This window comes from Notamacropus eugenii, chromosome 2 (genome assembly GCF_028372415.1).
Source record: "Notamacropus eugenii isolate mMacEug1 chromosome 2, mMacEug1.pri_v2, whole genome shotgun sequence".
NCBI lineage: Eukaryota > Metazoa > Chordata > Mammalia > Diprotodontia > Macropodidae > Notamacropus > Notamacropus eugenii.
This window is the reverse complement of record NC_092873.1, coordinates 263,566,712-263,590,026: the sequence shown is the minus strand read 5'-3', so window position 1 is coordinate 263,590,026 and position 23,315 is coordinate 263,566,712. Positions and strand designations below refer to the sequence as shown.

Here is a 23,315-nt window from a genome sequence, read left to right as displayed (position 1 = left end):
ACACTTGCTTCTCATCCATTGTGGTTGCTGCTTCTCACCACATTTGCTGCCTGATACCATCAGTCCCTCCCCTAAAAATGTCAACCACTTTCCTTCCTTGGCTGGGACGAACAGTTTAGACAGAAACCAGACTAGGATATCATAGTGTCCTAATCCCCAGGATCTAAAGTTAACTCTGAAAACATCCTACAAACAGGAAGAAAGAAAGATTGCTTTTTATCAAAGAAAATTCCCCCAACTACCACCAACTGTTCACCACATACCATGGCAGGGCAAGTGAGCCAGCCTACCTGAAGCAACAAGGTATCTGGAGATAGGTCATATGTGCCATGCTTTCTCATCACCTCAAACACTACCTCCTCTCAGACTTGGGTGGAGACAACCCAAGACCCAAAGCCCAAGAACTCCAGGAAGAGCAGGGCCTCCAAGATGCCAGCTTTGGCTCCAGCCCCAGCCCCCACAAACATCAATTCTTCAAGGGAAGCAATCCTAGTGAAAAAGGGACCTATGTCCCCTAATGGACAGGACCCAAGAATCTCAGGAATAGCAGGCCCCTCCTCACAGTGCTACTAGCTTGCTCCCTACCCCCAACCATTATTTAACCCCTACCTCCTAGGTAGCTACCACTAATGAGGACCTAGAAAAGGTAGTTCTTAAAACCAAAGCTCTTGGTACTGGAAAATGATTCAACATCACAAATGGATATGAATTCATCAATGGTAATTATATTAAAGAAGATGGATTACCATTTTTTTTGCCACTACACTCTAAGGACATCTTAGGTCTTTCCATCTGACTTCATTCCACTTAAAACCACCAATGTGTGTTTACTCCTGCATTAGAAGTTGAGCTCAAACTGTCCTATTTTCTATTTCTATCCACAGAATTTAGCATAATATTTTCCTTATAGTAAGTGCTTAACAAATGCTTTTTAATTCATTCGTTCACAACATTTGAGACCCACAGAAATCCAGGATAGCAAAGACATGAATTTGAAAAATGCAACCGGGGTAACATTGCATCCTAGATTTTTCAGGATAGTCTCCATTTAAAGAAAGGTCTTCAAGAGTTAGTGTGGAATATTGGAAAGGGCACTGGACTTGGAGTCGGGGAGACCTACCTGGGTTCAAATCCCCCTAGGCAGTTAGACAAAATACTTAACCTCTCTTGGCCTCAGTTTTCTTATCTGTAAAATGAGGATAACAATAGTATCTGTCTCACAGGGTTGTTTTGTGGATCAAGTTGGATAATGTATGTAAAGGACTCTGAATTTTCAAGCACTGTGTGTAAATGTGAGGGGCAGGTAGGTGGTGTAGATAGAGCACCAAGACTGGAGAGAGGAAGACATGAGTTCAAATCTTACCCTGTCAGATTTGATTGTATGACCCTGGCCAAGTTCCTTAACCCTATTTCCCTTAGTTCTTCCTCTGTAAAATGAGTTGGAGAAGGAAATGGCAAACCACTCTAGTATCTCTGCCAAGAAAACCCAAAAAGGGGCCATGAAGAGTTGGACATGACTAAAATATGACTAAACAAGTATAAATGTGAGCTATATTTCCTTGTAATTAGGATGTGCAAAAGATATATCCCCAGAAAGACTTCAGTCCCAATTTAGATTTTGGAAAATATAGTTACTGTAACGTAACTAAAACCTAAAAGATGAAGTCCAACCATTTTGGGTATGTTATAAAATTGTTATTCTGTCATCAATTTTATTGACTAATATTTTCTCATTGAAAGAGCGAAAAAAAGATTCCAAATATCTAACTAGCCAACTGAAATTAACTCCAATGAAAATATCAAATGAGGTAATAAATATAAAGCAATTTGTAAGTCTTAAAGTGCCAGATACGTGTGATTCATTCAACAAGCTTGTTAAGCATCTGGATGCTGGGCTTGTATAACAGTATCTACCCTTCAAGGTGATTACCTTTCATAGGGTGAAATGAAATGTACACAGAGAGAAATACAAAATATAAAAAAAATTGGAAGAAGGTTGCTACTAGCCACTGAGATCAGTATGGCTAGCACAAGAAATGGTATTTATTGAGATCCTAGAAAGGAATAATGGATTAAGCCTTGCAGAAATGAGGAGCGTGGCCCTTAGGGATACCCTAAAAAAGTACTTTACAGCTGGACTGTAATATACCAGGAAGAGCTAGGAGGCTAGTTTGACTGGAATGTAGAGTTCATGAAAGAGAGTAATGTTCAATAAGCTTAGAGATAGATTGTGGTGGGTTTTAATTGCCAGACAGAGAAGTTTGTATTTTAAACTTCTTAAATTGTATTTCAGTTTACAGAATTTCCTGAACAAAGGAGGAGCATGATCAGACCTATACTTTGGAAATATCACTATGTGGAGGAAGAATTAAGGACTGGAAGTCCAGAGCTTTGCTTAAGAGGTTAGGGCCTTAGCCCAGGCAGGAAGTGTCAGGGATCTGAACTAGGGTGGTGTCTATGTGTGTTCAACTGAGACAAAAGATGGCCTACTCCACTTTCATAAAAGAATCCATCTGGGAGGGGAAGACCCTCAGAATTTTGGGCCAGAACAGAAACAATGGCTATTTATATTCCCTCTGAGCCATCAAAATCCAAACTATGAGCAAGTGAAGCTTGGGGTGGGGCCTATCAGTGAGAGCCAGAGTGACTTGGGTTTAAAGGCATAGTCTAGTAGCTCTATTTGAATCCCAATGGGCTTTATCAAAGCCCAGTTCACCAGAGCTGTATTTCAAGAAATCATAAATGAAAACCACATGAGGCTAGAGAGAAGGGAACTTCTGTATGTTGTAGAGTAACTAAGACTCAGCAACTAACTGGATGTGAGTATTGAGAGAAGAGAAAAATCCAGGATGATTCCAAGTTTGAAAACCTAGATTTCTGAATGATAGAGGTATCCTTCATGAAAATAGGAATGTTCAGAAGGGAGGAGTTGGGGAAGGGGGGAGAGGAAAGAGAATTCTTTTGAATTATAGTGTCAGTTGTTATCTCAGTGAAGGATTTACACAGAATATGCACAGAGATAGGGATTAGAGAACGAGGTGGTAGAAATTTGCTTTCAACCGACAGGGAAACACCCATTGACTAGTTGACTCCAGAGTCCTATGATGGAAGAGATCAGAGACAGTTTGCTCTTTCTCAAATACCAGGGAAAAATACAGATCAAGTTGGGCTTGCTGGTCAATAACTACAGACTGAATGAACTCATACACAGTGCCAATTCCTTCATGCCAAGATGCTAGGGGGTGATAGACAGAAGATACCCCAAATATTAAACATGCACTTGACTCCAGGTCAGGTCTGCTATCTGGATCCTACTTCCAGACAAATGGGGGCCATCTTCAGTCATTCTGATTTATATCATGCCACTGGACCCAGATGGCTCCAGAGGAGAAAGTGAGGGTCTTCCCCTCCCAGATTGAGGTTTGTTTGTTTTGTTTTTTAAATAAATAAAAGGGGCCATTTTTTTGTCTCATTCCTTACTTAGGAATCACTGAATGAGTGTTGCCTCAGTCAAAGTGAGAACTGGGACAGACCTTAGCTTAAAAAGGCCATGGTGTCCCACTACATCCAGGACCATCCCCAGTCATCCTTATCTAAATCTTGCCACTGGACTCAAATGGCTCCAGAGGAAAAAATGAGACTGGTAACCTTGCACAGCCTTGCCTCACTTAAATCCAATTCACTTGCAAGTCACAGCATCACCTTCTTGATGTCATGGTCCTCTGAGAATGGACAAATAACAAATACTACAAAAAACCTGGACAAATAGACTGTGAACTTGAGTGGGGTCGTAGCAGCTGTATCATCTTGTCACTGTTCATTAAGCAATTCTTGCCCTTCCCCCAAGCTCCACATCACTTTAATTCTTTCTTAGGAGCATCTCAAATTTTAAGTAAGAGGCAGTATAATTTTAATTCTATATGAGTAAAATCAGTAAATATTATCACAATTTGTGTCCTTTATATGAACAATTTTTTCTTCATCAGACATGTGATTCCAGTGGGAATTCCTTCCAAAGGATGTAGATGCGAAATTCACTCATAATTTGTAATCCTAGATTTGTCTGGGACACTGATAAATGATTTTCTCAGGGTCACACAGCTAATATGTATAAAAGGCAACACTAGTACCTATGTCCCAGGTCTTCCTAACTTCGAGTCCAGCCTTCTATGTACACTACCTCCCCACAGTCATTACCGAACAGTGTCATCTACCTCTACTAAACTGACAACCTCAAGAAGGCAGTTACCAAGTCTTTTCAAAACTTTATCTGCTACAGATACAGCTCACAGTAGGCAAGTAACAAATGTTCATTGAATCCAAAAATCATGACCAACATTTTTAGAACCTAGAGTTAGAGATGAGCTTTTCCCCCTATGAAACAAAGCAAGATTATGTAAAAGTCATGATTTCCACTTAGTGTCTAGCCAATCTTCCTCCCAAGATTCATTTTTAATTGGATGTCCAAACCTACTTCAGGCAAAAATTCCAGGGACACTTCAAAATTTCTTTTGAAATGTCTCTTCTGGTTGATAAAACTAGAAAAAAAAATTCCATTTTTTTCCTTAACCATATAAGTCACTATTTGACCAGTCTGGAATTGTGAAGGAATCACTTAATGAATCTGAAATCAGACTTGAAACTGAAAGGTCCTATTTATTAAACTAACAAAGTTGTTGGATTTCTTTTCTTCTCTCTGTCCCCCCCCCCCCTTTTTTTGTTTTATTCCCTCTCAGATTCCTCCCATGTCTTCTTCTGTATTCTCTCCCCAGAGATCAGCAGCCTTGGCTGGAATGAATGTACAATCTATTCTTCTTTGATTTCCTATTGATTCCTTTGCATACCTTCCCAGCTCTGTCCGTTGACTAAATGATAGGAGTAAGAATGCTTGGGATGTCTGGTTTCTGAGTCACACTCTCATGACAGGGTCTGAACTAACTTTAAATCTTAGAAAAATACCTCTCAGAGAAGAAGCCCTGCCTGCCTCACCTTTCCTTCTTCAAATCCCAATTTCCCCTTCCATTTTTGAACTTTACAAAATGGTCTCTCTTGCAGACATTCTCTTTAATACAGTTAACAAAAAAGGGGGAAGAAAGGGGAAAACTACATTGCTAAGCGACAGATTCCAAATGCTTTGGATTTGGAAGCATTCATAGGAGTTATTGAACCTTGCTCTATCTCCTGGGGAAAATGGCCTTTTTTTTCTCCTTAAGTTGGGACAGGCAATATTGCGGTTCTTCAGCTTCTCTGCTGGCCTGTTTGCCCAGGGACCTCCTCTTTCTCAGACACTCCATACCACCATTAACTTGGGTAGTCTCTGTTTACTTGACAGAGCCCAGGGCATGAAACGATTGACTAAGGGAACCAACCAACAGATTGTATGCTCTTTCTGGACAGAAGCTATTTTTTGTTTTAAAATTTCCAGGGCTTAGCATAGGGACCAGTATAAAGTAGGTATTGACTACACATTTGTTAATCTGACTTAAATTGAAGGGAGTGAAGCCATTTAAAAAAAATTTTTTTAACTGGTACCTATTTTTTACATCATCTTTATTTCCAAATAAATCCTTCTTTCCTCCTTTCTTCATCCCTTGCCATGGCACATGCAATATTCCACATTCCTCACTTCTACAAAGAAGAGAGAAAGGTGAATTTTTGTCAGGAGTTAAACCTTTTAACCTTAGGACTATATGGACTATGGACTATAGAGAGGAGTGTCACAATGAATGACACTTTAATTTTTCACTTTCAGTTTTATGGATGTGTTTTGTTTTAACATTATATCCGTTTACAGAATACTCCCACTTTATAAGCAGTCTTCTATAACAAGGTAAAACAAATAAAACTAATGATACAATGACTTCTTCTGAAACTTCATGCAATATTTCACATTGGTGTCACTCTCAGGGGGCAGTTGGGGGGGCAGAGTGCCTGGGCTGGAGTCAGGAAGACTCATCTTCCCGAGTTCAAATCTGGCCTCAGACACTTGCCAGCTGTGTGACCCTGGGCAAGTCACTTAAACTTGTTTTCTCAGCTTCCTCGTTTGTCAGATGAGTTGGAGAAGTAAACAGCAAACACTGCAGTATCTTTGCTAAGAAAACCCCAGATGGGGTCACAAAGAGTCAGACATGACTGAACAACATCACTTTCAACTCTCTATTGAAAAAAAAAGCAACAACCCAGAAATCTATTTCTCCCTCTTACCCCTCCAACACATTAAAAAGAAAAGAAAAAGAATCTATTATGACAAATATGTGAAAAAAATCACAGTCAAGCCAACCAAGAAAGACTTCTTGCAGAAGGTGACATCTGAGCTGTCTTGAAGGAAACCAGGGAAAACAAGAGGTAGAAGTGATTGGGAAGAACAGTTCAGGCATAGGAAACGGATATAGAGGTTCAGAAAGTCAGGAGAGCTGTGAGAGAATGCAGCATGACTGTCCTAGACGCTTCCTCAGATGGAGACTCTAGGCAAGAATTAATCCATCAGGGAAGGAGTGGAGGCATCTTGAGAATGAAGTAGCTGCTGGAGCAGAGGTAGAAAAGTCCAGAGAGTGAGAAGCAGAGCCAGGAGAAAAAGACAAATGTAGGGGAGAAAGACAAAGGCAACAGATATTGTAAAGGTGAAAATGATGAAGTCAAGCAATGGATTGGCTGTATCTAATGAGACTGAAGAGTTGAAGATGACACCAAAGTTACGAGTTGGGAAGATAGTGGTGCCTTCCATCGAGATAGAGAAGATAGAATGGAGAGACTTTAGGTGGGAAGATAATGGGTTCTATTTTGGATATGTTGAGTTTGAGATGCCTACAGAACATTCAGTTTGAAATGTCTAGGAAACAACTAGAGATGTCTGGAACTCAGTAGAGAGACTAGAGCTAGAGAGAGAGATCTGGGAACCATCTGAATACAGATGATAACTGAATTTGTGAAAACTAATGAGATCATCAAGTGAATCAGTGAAGAGGACCCAGGACAGAGCTTTGAGGGCAATCCCTGGTCAGTAGGTACAACTTGGATGAAGATCCAGCAAAGGAGATTAGACTCAGAAGGAACTATCAGACACGTAGGTGGAAAACAAGGAGAGAGTAGTGTCATGAAAACCTACAGAGGAGAGAGTATCTAGGAGGAGAGGGTAATTGACAGTGTCCAAGACTGCAAAGAAGTCAAGAAGGATGAAGACAGAAAAAAGACAATTAGATTGGCATTTAAGATATTATGTAACTTTGGAGAGAATAATGTCAGTTGAATTGTGAGATCAGAAGCCAGACTGAAGAATTAACAGAGTAATCAGAAAGGAAGCGGAAGTACTCATTGTAGATGACTTTCTCAAAGACTTTAGCCATTAAAGAGTAATAGCAGGGATGGAAAGATCAAGTGAGATTTTTTTTTTGGTTATTTTTTGAGGTTGAAAAAGGTGGTTGAATTTGTCAGAAGCAGAGAAAACGTCAGTAGACAGGGAAAGACAAGATAAAAGAGTGGGGATGGCGGGGTGGAGGGGGGGGCGTAATTTGCTGAAGAAGGCAAGAGGGTATAGGATCAAGGGTGCATGTAGAAGAATTTGCTTTGGCAAGAAGGAGTACTTCTTCATGTGAGACCAGAGTAAAAGACATATTGGTGGAAGATGTTTGAGTGCTATGAGATGAGGAGGAAGGAGAAGATGGAAGTGTTCAGAAAATGAACTTTATTAGGGAAAGTATGAGAGATGGTCCTACACTAAGAGTATGTGGGGTTGAGAGAAAAGCCGAAACAGCAGCTATGGAAAGTGAGTCCAATCTATTCATTTTATAATTGAGGAGACTGAAGTTCAGAGAGGTTTATGACATCCATTGAACCATAGAGCTAATAAGTGCCTGACATGGACAGGTCTTCTTGATTCCAAGTCAAGTCAAGTAGCATTAATCAAGTTCCTGCTATGAGTCAGCCACTGTGCTAACCCCAGGAGATAATAAAAGTTTCCTTGTTCTTATCCATGGCATTTTAGAATAGTTCAAAGGAACCCATTAATATTTTTAATGGAATCTGAGTATTTCCTAGAATTCACTGAATTAACTATCTTAGAAATATAGAAATTTAACCATGAACAGGCCCATTTTACTGTTGCCTGGATTTGGTTAGAAGACAGAAATCAGAATGTGGGTGCCCTTAGAAGACTATTGTGACTGAATCATTAATAGATATGTGAATAATGTCTTAAATTAGGATTTGACTGACAAACTTAGCCTAGTTGGTATCATGGAAGATAAACTAAGGGAGAGATGATGATCTCCAGCATGCCAGCCTTTTATTCTGAAGACCATAGATTGTCTCTGACAAAGGTTAAAATGGTTTTTACTGAATTTACTTTTTTCATTTATGAAGTTTTTTTGTTTTTGTTTTTTCTTGTATGGGGTATTGAGGGAAGACTAGTACCTCTGGTACGAGGACTTGTGTAATCCTTTTCAGGGCTGCTCATTCACTATTGGTGTCCACCTTCACCCACATCGTATCTGTGTTTCTAAGGAGCTGTAGTCCATACCCTGGTAAAACCATCTCAGCAGATGGCTAAACCAGGTTGTGGGTTATTGACAGGTCTCAGATCCACCAGCATGGGGGATATCTACCTCAAGCTTGTGAAGACTTCTGGTAGAATGGGCAGATATTCCAATGGCAATGAAAGAGGTTGAAGCAGACACTGTGGAAAGCTTAAAGCTTGTTCAGATATCAAAGACACCAAGGCCATCCATTCCATCTGGGCCCTCACCAATAGGGCTTGACTTTGGACTTGTCATTGGATTTCAGTGACTGAAAGTGAGAATGAGGCTGATGACTTTGTGCAGCTCTGCCTCACTTAAATCCAATTCCTGCGCAAGTCAAGACATCAGCTCATGATATCAGTAGTCCTCTATTAGAATAACAGCAACACTCTGAGGTTTCAGTTAGATACTGGTGGGGGCATAATCGCATTAGTCTCTGCCCCAGCTGGTAATAAGAACCAGGACTAGGACCCAGGCTTCCTGCTTCCCAGTCTAAGCAGTGTACTCAGGTTTTGTAGAAATATCTGAAAGCAGATACCTTGTCTTCTAGTAGCAGAAGGAACAAGAGGGTACAAGGCCCCAGATCCCTTTCCTGACTTCTACATGTATGTTCATCCTTTGTTGCCGAAGACCATGCCATCAGAGAAATAATGACATGACTTGCACTTGACTTTGTTTTGAGTGAGGGAGGGCTGATGACCTCTACCTACAAAAGGCCAGAAAGCTGCTAGTTTTCCTCTTGGTATTTGGGTCAGAAGAAGTGGGAATGCTTCGTTTTCCTGGCAGAACTCGAGAACTCAGGGGATATGAAAAATGTCCCTCCTCTCCAGATGAACTATCTGGTTTATCCACTCTTGGGGAGCAATGGACTCCTAGCTCAAGAACTGGCACTGCTCCATATGGGCCTGGCTCTAGACCCAGACCTCTATCCTGATCATGGAAAATAGTTGGGCCTCGCTTGGGCTTGCCACTTAGAAGGAACGGAAGAGGGTTCAACACTGTGTCCACCATACCTTACATAAAAGTTGATTAATTATTATTGCCGCCACTTTTTATCCAGTGGGTAATCCTCTTTGAGGAATTGTGTTAAAAGTATCTTTCCTTTGATTACATAGCCTATGGCTACTCAAGTTAGGTCATTTGTCCAGCAGCTATTTTAACTTTGTCCCAGAAGCTGGAAAGATTTAACTCCAGATATTTAGGGATGAGTCTGTCTCTGTGCTATTAGTCTCATTTACAAATTGAGAATGTCATTATCACTGTCTTCTTGAAAGTGTCACAGAAGAAAATAAAAGTGTTACATGGTTATATACTGTGTTTATATTAATAACATTAGTTGGCCTTTATATACTGTTTTAAGGTTTACAAAAGGATTTACAAATATGATCATATTTGGTTTGCTTTCTCTGTACCTAGTACACTGTGTGGCATTCAGTAGGTGCTTAATAAACCATTAGATCATCCTGGGCTTCAGTTTCCTCATTAATGAATACATAAAACAGCACTAGTAAATGCATTCTAAAGGTCAAGAACTGTGCCCAGCTCATCTGTGAAATACAAAAAATAATGCTTGCATGACCTCTCTTATAATCAGGGATTCTTAATCTGAGGGCTAGATTTCAGGCTGAGGGATGAAACTGCAGGGGAAAAAAATGTATCTTTATTTTCATTAAACTCTAACTGAAATATAATTCAATTATGGGGGGGGGGGTCCATAGGCTTCTTCAAATCAAAAAGGTCCATGATACACATGAAAAAAGTTAAGAACGCTTGATCCCAGAGAAAACAGTGCTTTCACTTAGTTCAATTCCTTCCTTTTTCAGATAAGGAAACCTGAAGCCTCCCTAAAATTAAGCAACTTGTCCAAGGTCATACAACTATTAAGTGACATTGCCAGAAGCCATGTTAAAGTATATGAAAACGCTCCGTAAAATGTAAGTACTAACCAGGAAAAGTAACTTGGTTATAACTACGCACTAATCCTCTGGAAGGACTTTGTAAATTGGCTGGTATTCAAAAAGATTCTTTGCATTAAAAAGGCTAGGCTAAAATTCTAGGTACCAAGTGTCTATTTGCAAGTGAATCGCTCTGTTGTAGTGGTTTAGAAAGTCTGATCCTAAGAGCATTTAAATTGCCACCCCCATGAACAGGTTTTTTTTTGCAAATCATTTTCCTTTAAAGTGTTCTTATAATTAATCTATTCTAAATTGAACTCATTGAAATTGTTCCATAACGTTTCTAGATCATCCTTTGATAGAACGTCATTTAGTCTAGTTATCTACAATTCATAGATTCTGGATAGCAATAAAGAGACCATCTAATATTCTAATCCAACCATCCAGATCTCAGTTTACCGAAGATTCTGGCATTGAAAGCCTTGTAGAGTCTGACTCCCACCTATCTTTCCATTCTTAATTCATATTGCAGTATTCCACTTTACACCTCGCTTATTCCAGTCCAATAGGCACATTAGCTTTTTTCCCTGTACAGGTTGTCCCTTCCTTGACTTCCCACAAGTGGCACCTCCCCCAACCCCAAATGTCCGGAATACACCCCCTTTTCACCTCCCACCGGGAAGAATTCCGAGCTTCCCTCCCAGTACCAGAGGTTTTTCATGACCACACCCTCCCCCAAGTTTTCACACACCCTCGGTCTTGAAATTCTATTGCACAAACTGGCGGAAGTCAGTCAATAGGATGTATGCTCCTCGAGGGAAGGTATCCTTTTTGCTTTTGGTCTTTGTATCCCAGGGGTGACTGGTATAGTCACCTTGAACGTAGTAGGCAATTAATAAACGTTCACATATGAAATTACCAACAAAGGTAGATTTAAGCTTTTTTCATTTGTTTCTGCAAGCACTTTAGAAGCACCTGTTTACGTGCAGGGCACCATTCTAGGAGCTGGGAATAAAATCAAGACTGAAACAAAGCAGTCCCTATGGTCAAGTTTATATTCTATTTGGGAAATCAACATGCAAAAGTTAATTAAGTACAAAATATACTCAAAATTGGGGACAGCTAGTTCAAGTCTGGCCTGACATTAGTAGTGTGACCCTGGGCAAGTCACTTAACCCTGTTTGTAAAATGAGCTGGATTACATGGCAAACCACTCCAGCATCTTTGCTAAGAAAATCCCCAGTGGGGTCACGGAGTCAGACTGATCTAACTCAAAATTCCCCGAGGTTTCTTCCAATTTTTTCTGTATGTTCTCTGAACGTAGTTATTCGTACAGATTCCCCCCATTAAGGTGTGAGTTCTCTGACAGTAATGGCTGTCAAAACAGCCTTTTCTTCTCACACTTAGCCCAGTGCCTAGAACACAGTAAACGCTTAATTAATGCTCATAGACTTGAAAAGGCCAAATGGAGGAGTGATTCCCTTTGCGTATGTATGTGGTGCCCTCACGGACAGCGCCTCCAGACGGATATTTGTGCGTATTCAGATATACATGCATATATAGCTATGCATATGTATACGTATACCCATGTATATACACAGTCAAGTGACTTATAGACATACACACAAAATACGAAGTAAATGCTAAGTACGAGGGGAAGTACTGCAGTTTATCAGACCTCATCTATGGAGACTGGAGTAAATAGCAATGGTGAGTTTTGCTTCTGCAGAGTTAGACCTAGGAAGTGATAAGAGTTCACATTTCTACAGTCTTAAAACTCTGTAAATCACTTGGCACAGATTACCAGCGTGGCGCAGCGGTTTCATTGCACCTCAAGTGATGCGCTTTTCCCAAGGATGGGGTTTCCTGTCTTCGCTACAGCTCAGCCAAGAAAAGGGAGCCGAACAATAGGCAGAGGAAACCCGCACGGACCACAGCGGTTTGAAACTCCCTCTATCCTAGCACACCCTCCCGAGCTCCACACAACGGGTTCAGCCAACCCCCAATCGCAGGAAGGAGCGAGACCCTCACGCCCCACCCGCCGGGGCCAATCGCTAGCGGCTGGATGGAGTCACTCTCCCAGGAATTACTAGGAGCCGGACCCGCCTCTCCACGTGGTTCCATTGAGAAGGCAACAAAGCCCCATTCGCTGTGTGTTTACAACGATCGGCCGGGGGTGGGAGGGTCCAACCAGCCTGGGGGAGGTGAGGGAAGATGCTTAGGAGTTCACTCCTCCGATGGGACGGCCAACCAGCCGGCTCCTCTAGTCGTTTTCTCCGCAGACCCCCCACCTACAGGAACACCTGGGGAAGGACCCGGGCGACTCTGCTGTAGAGGTGAGGAGGTTTCTTCTTTCGAACTTTCTTCTGCGGAGCCGCTGCCCAGCCCCCCCTCTCTCTCCTCCCTCCCCTCGCCGCGGGGAGGGCCAGGTAACTTTTTCGCTGGAGTGATTGATGTGCTGCTGAGCCGAGCCCAGGTGCGCCTAAGCTAGGAGAGAATTGCTCACCTAGCAGCCACGACCTAGCGAACTGCCCAGGTGCCGGTCCCACTCGGGTCCCCAGCTCTTCGGCTGGGGCTGTGAGAATCGAGCCGGATTTCCAGCCTCGCGTTCCGGGGGGAGCTGCCAGGTGTAAGTATTAAAGGGTTAGTCGTGGCCCCCGGCTGCGGGCCGACGGTGCCATAAGTTCTCCCTCCCGAGACGTTTGTGCCTTTGCGGCCGATGCCTCTGCTTGTGTGTCTCTGGCATGGAGCTTCTCTGGCATGTCATCTCTGAGGTTGGTCGTTAGCATTTGGTGGGACTTTCACTCAGCTATTGGCGCTGGGTACCTGTTTCCCGCAGTCTCCACCTGGCCCGGAGTAAGGGGAGCGAGTTGAAGGCGTTGTCCCTAAAGCCCTCGCCTTCAGTGGAAGAGTTAGCTCTCAAAAGTTCTTACGTTGTATTGTCTCCCACTGGTAATTTATTATTTAGAGCCAGGATGTAGATTACTAGGGTGTTCGTGAGAGGTGACGTTGCTGTATTCCTTTGGGATCACTGCGTTTCTTCTCCCTGGCCTATGCCTCTAAGGGCTTGCTTAGAACCCCCACTTTAGCGTCTAGGAAGAACTTGCTACCTACACTTGGTCTGCTTTACCTTGTGCAGATGATGGGAGGCGGTTGGTTAGCTGATGGCGCAAATTGTGCTTGGATTAGAATTGCAAGCGATAGTAGGATACTTCTGTCTTCAGTATTTCTTATAAATGATACCACGCTTCCACTGCTCTTCTCCGGGGTGTAAGCTGCGCCTGGAAGAGTGTTAGCCCTTGGAAAAATGCCAGGATTTTAAGTTTTTAAGGTTAATCTCATTCTCAAGAGACTCATCCGCACTAGTTGGAATTTACTCTTACCGACTCTAAATTTAGGTGTTGATCATTGTCTGTTGCAGAGGTGGGGGAAATCTTTCTGGATCCCACTTCCCTGCCGTCTGTCTTGAACTGTCTCCGCCCCATCCCCTCAAGGCAATTCTTGTTGAATTGATCCATAGACGATCTTGAATAAATATGATCCATAGACGATCTTGAATAATGCCCTCTTTACAAACTAAAAGTTAACTCTTTTTACCATCTTAGTGAATTACTAAGACTGGTACACAGAAGCATAAGATACTTCTATGCCTGTTATGGATTTTTCTGAAATTGGGAATGAGAAGAAACTGCTTTAAATAATTCTCCAATTTAGATCTTGGTAGAGTCTTTTAAGAATTCTCGCTTTCTTTGAAAAATATTCAGTTAAAAGGAGGGAGGTTGAATCAGAGGGTAAGTAAAAAAAGTAAGCTGTAGGAATTTTTGATGAGTAAGATTAAAAATTACTAATGTGGAAAACTCTTCAAAGGATTAAGTCAAGTAACTGATAACTTTGGTGAACTACCTGAAGTCCCTTTAAAATATGAAGGGCTATTGTTTGACATTAAATTAAAGCTTCCAACACTTCCTTTTGACCCTTCCAGATTATTTAGTCTACTCCCCCCCAACCCCCTTAAGCCCTAGTATGAAGAATTAACACAGGTGCCTGGAAACAAAAGGGGAATTGACCTGAGCCTAACCTCATTCAGCAGAATCTAATTTAGATGCGAGTTGGGACAGTAAGGAAAATCAAGAAAAACTTTTAAAAAAAGTAGAGATGGAGAGCTTTGATGAATCATTCCAGATCGCCAAATCACCAATCTTTTTCATTTAAATGCCTAAAAGGAGGCCATTCTGACTTTGCCTGTGCATGTAGGTAGGTGATCTTGAGGCTTTGTGTTTGAGATGTGGGTCTGTGCCTGCTGTGCACACAGATAAGGAGACCTGCCTGTTTGTGGGAATACATTTGAGTTGTTTCCTTTTGTGGAATGTTTTGAATGTATCCCATTTATCTTGGGAATGCTTCTTGGGGCCATTTTTATGGAGGAGAATGATAAGAGCTAATGTATGCCTTTTTAAAAAAATTTTCATTTGATCCTCGCAATTTTCTAAATAAGGAAACCAGTGTCTAGTTAAGTGATTTAACAAATAGCCATTAAGTCTCTGAGCTGGGCATTCAACCTACACATCTGACTCAGTTCCAGGATTTTCCCCCCATTCTTTGCTACCTCTTACAAGTTAAGTGATTCACCCAGGGTCATGCTGCAAGCTAAGAGCTCCATCATCCAGGCCTCTGGACACAGAGTCCACAGTGATTTATATTAGGCATTCTGTCAGTCTTCCATTGGTGCTGTGGTGGACAGAGCACTGAATTTGAAACTAGAGAACTTTAGTTGTGATGTTGATGACTACTACTTCCTACTATAACTACCACCAATCAGTCTGCAAGGATTTATTGTTTACTGTATGCTAAATGCTGGGATTACAAAGAAGGGAAAAAATAATCCCTGCCCTGAAAAACTTATGTTTTAATGGGGGAGATACATTCAGATACATTCAAAGTAGATGGAAGGTAGCTTTAGAGTGGAAACTCAGGAAGAGCATCCTATGGAAAGATTCAAAGAGGTGAAAGTGATGAAGGAAAGTTTTCCAGAGATGGGGGACAGTCAGAGGAAAGAGACAGGTGGTGCATCTTGACTACAGGAGAGTAAGTAGACCAGTATGGCTGGATCTTAGGAATCAACTGTAAGAAGATCAGAAAGGTAGGAAGAGATCTGGCTGTGAATAACTTTAAATACTGGAGAGTCAGGAGAGATTTTATTTATGGAGACTATTCATAAAACTATTGCAATAGCGCAGATGAGAGGTCATGAGGACCTGATGTAGGGTGGAGGCTCTATGAGGGGAGAAAAGGGGGCATGTATCGATAGTGATGTGAAGGTAGAAACGAGTTGGCCAACGATTGGTGGTATCTGTTGAGTGAGAATAAGGAGTAGAGAATGACGTTAAGGTTTCTGGTCTGGGTAAATGGGAACATGTTGGTGTCCCTATTAATAACAGAGAAGTTTGGAAGAAGATAGAATTTCGGGGCTTCAGTTTACCCATCTGTAAAGTGACTTTTGTCCTAAATGATTTGGTGGGTTCCCCTTCAACTTAAGAGACCTCTTGACTTGCTCTATCCTTGCCATTGGATGCACAGAATCAGAGCTTGAATGAGGGGGAAAATAAACAAGAAAAAAAAATTCCCCCAGTACCTGGCATGATTTAGCTCTAAGAATGTTGGAGTGAAATGAATGGAAAAGACTTGTGACTCACTGAATTTCTGAGGCTCAGAGGCAGCCCAATGGTGATGTTGAAACTTGTCCAGTCAGTCCTGAGACACAGTCAGTTTGGGGACACAGCCCAAGATTCCCAACTCCCCAGATCTTTTGAAAACCTTCATTTTTACTCAGAAATTAAGACTGATTTCTTGATTCTCACTCATCCTACCCATCTAATCAAATTGTCAAATCTTGTCCTTTATCTCTACAAAAACTCTGGCATATGTCTCTTTCCCTCCACTCACACAGACCCCTCCCTAGTTCCAGCTCTTCTCACCTCTCCTGGCCTTTAATAGCAATAGCCTCCTGTTTGGTCTTCCTGACTCAAGTTTCTCCTTCGTACAGCCAATCCTCCATGTTGTCACCCAAGTGATTTTCTTAAAGCACTTCCCCAGTCCCCAACATACTGCTGTTGCTCCCTATTGCCTCACGCCCTAAATATAAATTCTGTTTTGATATTTGAAGGCCTTCTCCACCTTTCTACCTTCCTGCCATTCTAGCCTTCTAGCACTTCCTTAGACTCAGTGTTTCAGCCACCCTGGCATATGAGTCTTACCCTATTCTCCATGGTTGAAATAGCTTTTTCTCTCCTCCCTTCTGTCTTTTAGAACCCCTGCCTTCAAGACTCAGTTCAAGCACCACAGTCTTCATCAAGTTTTTCTGGTCTCCCAAGCTGCTACCTTGTATTTATTTTATTAATAGTCGTAATAATTATAGCTAGCATTTATGTAGCAGTTTAAAATTTGCAATTCAGTTTACATATGTTAACTCATCAGATCCTCACAGCAGCCCTATGACAGACAACTGCTATTATCTCCATTTTTTAATGATCAGGAAATTAAGGCAAAGGAAGGTCAAGTGATTTTCTCAGGGTTTACAAAGCTAATAAATGTCTGATTCAGGATTTGAACTCGTGTCTTTCTAACTCCAAATTCTGTGCTGTATCCACTGTGCAACCCAGCTGCCTAGGTGGTATATTTTGCATATATTCTGTATATACTCATATCTCTCACTAGAATGTACTCTTTGAGGGAAGGGGTTTTTTCTTTTTTTTTTCTCTTTGCATCCCCAGTAGAAAGCTCTTTCTTCATCACAACCCTGTAAAGTAGGTAGAGCAATTAGGATTATCCCCATTTTGCAGATGAGAAGACTGAGGCTCAGAGAGATTTCCCTATGGACACTGGGCTAGTAAGAGTCAGAAAAGGGTCTTGGAGGTCAATCTGATTCCAAAGCTTCAGCTATACAAATGCAAGCTATTGGTAGAATCATCTCCACATAGCATTGAAAGTCTGATAGTTCCACAGAGATTAAGGTCACGATGAGTAGCACTTAACCTTTCTCTACCTGTTCCTTCCAAAAAACAAACCAAAACAAATGACTCCCATCCAGCCCAGCTCAGTTCTAGTCATGGTGACTCTGACCCAAGTTCTTCCCAGCTCACTGGATCATGGTGGAGTGAGGCTAGATCAGGGTTGAACCCACCCTAAGGTGGCTTAATGAGTCAGTGACAACAGCAATTAGAGATCAGCCCTGGATTCCTCTGGTTGCTTTATAGCTCCTTTGAGTCATGCTGCACTTCCTGATGGCATATGATTACTGGCTCCTATTTGCTGGAGTGCTTTAGGGTGGCAGAACTCTTAGTAATCCATCATCTTCTTTGGTTCTGACAGAACCCTCTCTCACACCTGATCAGCTGTCAAGCCTTGTCCCTTTGACCTCCTCAGTGGTTCTCTTTTCTTACTGCCACCACCCTAGTATAAAACAAAATAAAAATTCACATGATCCCGTTACAGTTTCCATTCTTTCTCCCCTCCGCAATCTTTCATACAACTTTGCCAGCTTATTTTCTCTTGTGCACAACTCTTATCTTTTATCGGTAATTTCAGTACTCTTTAACTGGGCTTTCATTTTGGAATTTCCAGATTTATCAGGGACTTTTCCACTTAAATGGGACCATTTGCTTTCCAGTTTTCCCGTATTACTCATGCAGTTGCCTATACCTGAAATATCCTCTTAGCTTATTGTCTTAGTTCAGTGAAATTCTTTTTATCTTCTGTTATTTTGGAATCTCAATTAAAATACTACGCGTCCTCTGATCACCCAACTCGATGATCACCCCTCACCCCTCAAAAAGCCGTGTTTTGTGTCTCTTGGCCATCTCCACGAGTCCTAACACCTTACTAGATTTTTATTCAGTCCACGGGGGCAGGGGCCACAAGATTTATTTGATCTTTGCATCCTTTGTATACAGTAGACAATAAATATTTCTTAAAGGTTAGCAAGTTTAAAGTCTTGCAAGTCTTTATTTGTCTGTGTTGACGGACCTGGAGTCAGGAAGAATCCTCCCTGAGTTCAAATCTGGCAACACTGACTAGATGGGTGACCCTGGGCAAGTCACTTCTCCCTATTTGCCTCAGTTTCCTCATTTGTTTAAAAAAAAAAAGCTGGAGAGGAAAATGACAAACCACTCTAGAATTTTTACCAAGAAAACCCCAAATGGAGTCATAAAGAGTCAGACTTGAATAAATTGCAACTTGACATCGTTTCCCTTGGGTCACACAGTTAATATTTCTTGAATTGTTGGTAAGTGGTAGATCCAGTCTTTTTTTTTCTTTCCAAAGTATTCATTGATGGCTTTTGTTTTCTGTCACCTTCATTATTCTGACTTCCCCCCCACCATTCAACAAGCAATCCTTTGTAACACTCTGGTTTTTTTTTAAAAAGGAGAATACAAGCAGTTCAGTTTAACCACCACATTAATCAAGTGTCGAATGGGCAGTATTCCACACCCCAAATCTCCCCACCTCCGCAAAATGGGAAGGGGAGGTGCTTCCCTCGGTTCTTCTGCTAGAATAGAGTGATAAATTCTTTTCTACCTGGAATTCTATGCTGTGATGCCAGGGTCAAGCTGCTTGGCCATTGTAAATACGCAGCAGAACCCAGGGCTTCAGGATGCCACATCTAGGGTTGTTACTGCTACACCATATGCTGCCCTATTAAAGATTCCATCACAGAAATATCCTGGGACAGCTGAAAACTATGTGAGGTGCCTGGAATTATCTTTTGTATTGACTGGTTGCTATTAAAATGATCAGGAGTCATATTAAAATCCCACGGGAAACTTAGGAATGTTGTATGTAACACCAATTCCTTTGATTTTCCCAGTAATAGAGTAACAGAAAAAGCACTTGGATTTGGAATTAGAGGACCCAGCTTTAAATTCTGAACCTTTTTGACCTTGGGCTTAACCTCTCCTGGGCCTCAGTTTCTTCACCTGCAAAATGAGGGGGTTGGATTAAATGACTGCTAAAATCTCTTCCAGCTCTGAATATGATTTGTAATCCTATAATCATAAATCCTGTGATTTGAGAGCAGCAGGGCATGGCACCTTTTTGTCTAGGACTTTCCTTTACTCTTTTCTTTTCCAAAAATCCCACGTTTATTCTTGGTTCAAGACCTAATTGCCTGTGACTCACTTTGATTATGTCTGGTATCCTAAATTCCACTTTGATTACTCCTACCCTTGCTTATAGTTAGCAGTGGACCTTATTTCTTCTCTCAGGACTCTTGGTCCTTTGCCCAATGGCCCCAGCCTGACCTTCCCCACTCACCCATCCAACCAAGATGGCCCCTTCCCAACAGAGTTGAGTCCCAGTACCCTCCAGATCTGTGACTGCCAGGCAGATGAACCACTTATTTTTCGGTTTTGAACCTCCAGGTGCGCAGTGCCTAGCCATAATAGTGACTTAATGAATGAAAACCACTTACTCACCAACCCAAAGTACTGATAATAGGGCCAGAATCAGTCCCATAAAAGAATTTCTTAGGAAGTGACTTTTGTCTCCAAGATCCGTACTACCTAGAGTTTTTGTTTTTCCTACTTCTAACTTAAGAAGCTTTTGGTTTCTGGTCTCATGGAGCCTATTTTAAGGCAATGCTCCGAGGATTAATCCTCTCTTTATCCACTGAACATTCTGGATGAGGGAGGACAGGTCTGTGCAAGGATTCATTGAAGAAACTGGAGCTATGTCATGTAGCCTGGAGCAGAAAAGTCTGGTGGAGGGGTGGGGGTGGGGCAGGGGAAGGGAGGATTGACAGCGTTCTCAAGTATTTTAAAGGCTGTTCTGTTTTACCAGTGGGTAGAAACAACAGAGAGGCAGATAGAGGCTCAATTGATGGGAAAAACAAAAACACCTTCCTGAGAATTAGATGGAATGTTTTATCTTGGGAGCTAGGGAGCTATCAGGGTAAGTCACAGGCTGTGAGGGGTGGGATGACCATCACTTGTACATGCTTCTAGCTAGGAGGCCCTTCCCAATTGGAGATTTTCTGTTTTCATAAGTTACCTGGAGTCTTTCCCCAAATCTTTTATGTGTTAAAAAAGTAATTTAAGGACTCTTTTTCCCGGGGGTTTTTGTAACGAATAATTAGTAAATGTTAAATGTGTCCAACCAGTTTAAAGCATTGGATTTAAGTTCCACTAGCATTTTAAATTTTCATCATTATTAATTTAACAGGCATCAACAGAAACAATTATTTCCACATTCTGAGAACAAAAAAGGAGCATTTTCTATGAAACCCTGAATCTTGATCACATGCAGCTTTTAACCAACATTGTTATTTGCACACCCGTCTGAATTTCCTTTTACTGTCTTGTATATTTTTTTAATGTTTTATTGACCTTTTTTGGGTCACTATCACTAATTGAATTACTGCCCCAAATAAAAGCTCTCCCTTGTAGCAAAAGTATTTAGTTAACATATTTTTATAATGAGAAATAGTGTATTTGTTTTATTAAGGGTTCCTAGTACTGAACTAGGTAGAGAGTATTAAACTATCTATGTTAGGCACTGGATTAAGTGCTCCGACTTCATTCCTCACAGTTCTGAAACCTAACTTTTATCTTTGCTGTCCTCTAAACTGAGATGCCTGGAGGGAACCCAGGCTCTCAACTGCTTTCCAGCCTTGGCCTCTCTCCAGGATACCTCCAGTCTTACAAATCCACATGCCTGTTAGACATGTCAAACTGGGCGCCTCACAGAGATCTTAAACTCATGTCCAAAACCTGAACTCAGTATCTTTTTCCCTCTCTCCTCACTTTCCTGTTATTACTAATGACACTACTATCCTCCCCTCTTTGGGGCAACTAGGAGGCATATCTTCCAGAGTTCAAATGTGGGCTTAGATACCTATTAGCCGTATGAACCTGGGTAAGTTACTTAATGCTTTTTGCCTCAGTTTCTTCATCTGTCAAATGAGCTGGAGAGGGAGATGGCAAACCACCCGTGTCTTTATCAGCAAAACCCCAAAGGAGGTCATGAAGAGTCAGACATAGCTGAACAACAATAATCATCCTCCTAGTCCTCCAGGCCAACAATCTAGATAGCATCCTCAACTTTTTGCTTTCTCTTACCAATTTATACAATCTAATATCAGGTCCTGTAGTTTCTACCTTGGGAACATCTCTCATAGACATCCCCTCCTCTCCTCTGATGCCACCCCCTGGACCAGGCCCAGGCCCTCCTCACCTATCCCTGGACTGTTGAGGTAATTCCTAGTTGTTCTCTTTGCCTCATGTGTTTCCCTACTTCAGTTTATCATCATTCAATTGTCAAATGGATTTTACTATAGCACAGATCTGACTGGTTCACATCCCAATTTAGTCACATCCAGTGGCTCATTATTGTTTCTAGGATCAAATATAAAAATTCTTTTTTTTGTTATTTTTAAAGCCCTTCTTACCCCTTACAACATTCCTCCCCATTACTTGGTGATCCAGTAACATTGGCCTTGATGTTTCTTGAACCATTCATTCAATTTCTAGACCCTCTGCATTCCCACTGTCCCGCAAGCCTGGAATTCTCTCCCTCCTCATCTCCAACGATTTGACTTCCCCTGACTTCCTTCAAATCTCTGCCAAATTCCCACCTTCTGTGAAAAGTCTTTACTGATTTCCCCTTAATGCTTATTATGACTTCTACCTGAGATTAGCTTCAATTACACTGGATATATCTTGATTATACATTGTTGTTTGCCCGTTTTCTCCCCTGTTAGACTGTGAGCTCCTTGAGAACAAGGATTGTCTTTTGTCATTGTTTGTATCTTCAGGGCTTAACACAGTGCCTGGCACAGAGTGGATGGTTCGTTAATGTTTATTGAATAACTGAGTGGTAAAGGGAATCATATTACATTAAACAAGGGATTCCTTCTCTAACCTACCATGAGCCTCATTTCTGGTTTCATAACTTTGTGGCAGAATAGGATCTCCAGGGGGAGTTGGCAGTTAGAGGCCGGGAAAACTAAACCATGGTGAAACAGGTAAGTAAATTACATCCCTCTTTGTGTCATTGGTTTAATTTTTTTTATTCTGAAGTTTTCATATGCCAAGTAAGACTAGCAGTTCCATATACAAAGAACAAAAAGATTTATACATGAAACTGCAAATATTTATCACATTGTTTGCTTTTTATGTAATAAATTCAGTGTGTTACCATCAAAGCTTCCTGCCTTGGCTTTCTTCTGCACATTTTGAAAAATGTTTTCAGTGACCTTCTCTTTCTTATTTTCCTTCCCCCCCATTCTCCTGCCTTCCTTCTCCTTTTCCTCTCCTTTTTCACTCTCCTCTCTAGGTCTTCCTTCTCTCTCGCGCGCGCTCTCTCTCTCTCGCTCACTCTTTCCCTCTTTTCCTCCTTCCCTCTCTCCCCCCTCCTTCCCTCCCTGCTTCCCTCTCTGTCTCTCTGCCCCTCCTTTTTTCCCTCCCCCTCTCTCCCCTTCCTCCTCTTTCCTGTTTCTTTCTTCTCTCCCTCACTCTTTTTATTTCTCTCCTCTCCCTCTCTGCCCTTCTTTTATCTCTCTCTTCTCTCTTCTCTCTCTCTCTCCATTTTGATGATCCTGTGTCCCTCTCTCCCCATGTTCCACCCCCTCATTGAAAGGGAAAAAACCCCACCTTTGTAGCAAATACACATTTTCAAGCAAAATGAATCCCAACGTTGGCCATGTCCCAAAATGTATGCCTCTTCTGCACCTTGAGTTTATCACCTGTCTGTGGAGCGCATAGCCTGTTTCCTTTGGAATTGTGGCTGGTCATTGGATTGAGAAGACTTCTTAAGTTCTCAGTTTTTGTTTTACAATGTTGTTCTCTGTGTCATTGTTGCAGGCTCATTGTTACATTCTTTCAGTCGTTCACAGAGAGCCACTGTGGTGTTTTAG

At 41.6% G+C, this 23,315-nt stretch overlaps 1 protein-coding gene across 6 annotated transcripts in view; it reads left to right on the top strand.

Moving 5' to 3' along the window:
* The first annotated feature begins 12,495 nt into the window (after positions 1–12,495).
* FRMD1 (FERM domain containing 1) overlaps positions 12,496–23,315 on the top strand; it is a 102,161-nt gene continuing 91,341 nt past the window's right edge. For 2 of the 6 annotated variants that reach the window (XM_072643922.1, XM_072643917.1), the window contains exon 1: positions 12,496–12,744. The gene's annotated coding sequence lies outside the window, so the exon portion shown is untranslated. Of the gene's footprint in view, positions 13,038–22,339; positions 22,425–23,315 lie in introns of those variants that run through there. The other 4 variants (XM_072643923.1, XM_072643924.1, XM_072643919.1 and 1 more) reach the window with 4 other exon arrangements.